The sequence below is a fragment of the Medicago truncatula genome, chromosome 2 (assembly GCF_003473485.1).
Source record: "Medicago truncatula cultivar Jemalong A17 chromosome 2, MtrunA17r5.0-ANR, whole genome shotgun sequence".
NCBI lineage: Eukaryota > Viridiplantae > Streptophyta > Magnoliopsida > Fabales > Fabaceae > Medicago > Medicago truncatula.
Window position 1 is genome coordinate 20,059,484 of NC_053043.1, and position 1,881 is coordinate 20,061,364.

Consider the following 1,881-nt stretch of genomic DNA (forward strand, 5'->3'; position numbering starts at 1 on the left):
TGTATGCTTGACATAAAAAATAACACATAAATGAATGTTGCAACTATATATATAGCTTAAAGAAAAACATTCGTCATAATTTTCCATTGGGCTTCCCCTAAGAAGAAAAAAAATCCATTGGGTATATTTATTTAAGAGTGGTACAAGATCATTTCAATGCCATATATATTTTTTCACAAAATATAGATAGTAGTATAGTACTAGTGTTTTCTCATAATGCCATATTTATTTCACAAAAAAGGACGTTGTTGATGAGACTTGATCCAGTAGATCGAGTACTAAACAATATATATTTTTGGTTCACGTGTGTTACGTTTTTAATGTCTCACTCGTTACAAGTAACCAATACGAATGTATATTCTAAACAAAAACAAATAGTCAAATAGTCGAATTCATGATGACAAAAGACATTAAATAATATTGCAATTTGCAACTATATAGCTCCTCCCAAAAAAAAGAAAAACTGCGGCTATATAACTTAAAGAAAAACACTTGTCATAATTTCTACTTGGGCATATTAATTTGAAGGGTGGTACAAGGTCAATTTTAAATTGGAGAAGATCTTGATTGATGTATTTCTATAAACAACAAATATTCATTGCTCATCATGCTAATATTATTTTTATTTACAAAAAATGCCATATATGTAGAGAAAAAGGGACATGGATTTGGTTATGTATTAATGCATGCAGTTTTTTATCTCAGCAAATCATGCGAGATCGAACAGTTCAGATTTAAAACTACATTTTTTATTAAAACGATCCCTACCGTACAACTTAGATCGGAGGGTTAATATTGATTACAATACCTTGTTGTAACCATAGAAAATCTCATTTTGAAATGACAATGCCACTAAAGTTAGAGCTTTAGACCTCGAATATTTTTAGGCTGAGTATTAAAAATCTAAATCGTTTTTGCTTTAAATATATTCTTGCAAGTCAAATTCTTTAAACATTTTTGCGTATAGCTCGGTTGATTCTAAAATAGAAAGTTGTAGACTTGTAGTTTATGTTACATATTTGAACCCAAAGATAACTATTTTATTGGTTATATCTATCTTTCATTCTTTTTACATATATTTTTTTAACGTTATCAGAAGTTCGTTCATTAAAAAATGAGCTCAACATTTACATTTTGATCTAAATTTTTATTACATTTATTTCTAGTTTTTTACACTTTAAAATATCATATTTACCCATTTGAGTTCATACTAATCAAAATCATTTATTTCTTTTCTCATATTTAGGTTATAGATTGTGAAAAACAAATGAAAGATTTTGATTCAGATGAATAATAACTTATATCTACACTCACTAAGAAAAATAAAACTTATATCTACACTTTGTTGATAAGTAAATAATATTAATGATTGATTAAAAGTGTAATTATTTAATACATTAAATGTTTATATAAATTAATATTAATATAAATAGCTTCCGCATACTTTATACCTATTCCTTTTTATAAAGACAAATGAGTCGATAAAATTTGATGTATTAGTTTTATAATATAGGCTAACCATATCAATTTTTATTCACTCATTTGTCTCTTATCAAAAGGACCAAGGAGAGTATGTAAACTCTCAAGTCTCAACCTGTTGTGAATTCGTTGAGAAAACCACACCAATAAAAAAACTTGATGCGTGGAGCAAATTAATACCAAGTAATCAAATCAATCGGATAGCAAATAATCCAAAACAAAAGTAAACAGCAAGAGATAAAAGGAAGAAGAAGAAGAAGAACACAAGAATTTGTTTACCCAGTTCGGTCTAATGATGACCTAGTCTGGGGGGAGAGAGCAGCTCTCCGATCCACTATAATGATATGAGTTTCTTTACAAAGAGATATTGAGTTACAAGAATCAGTCTTCAAACCTAATTAT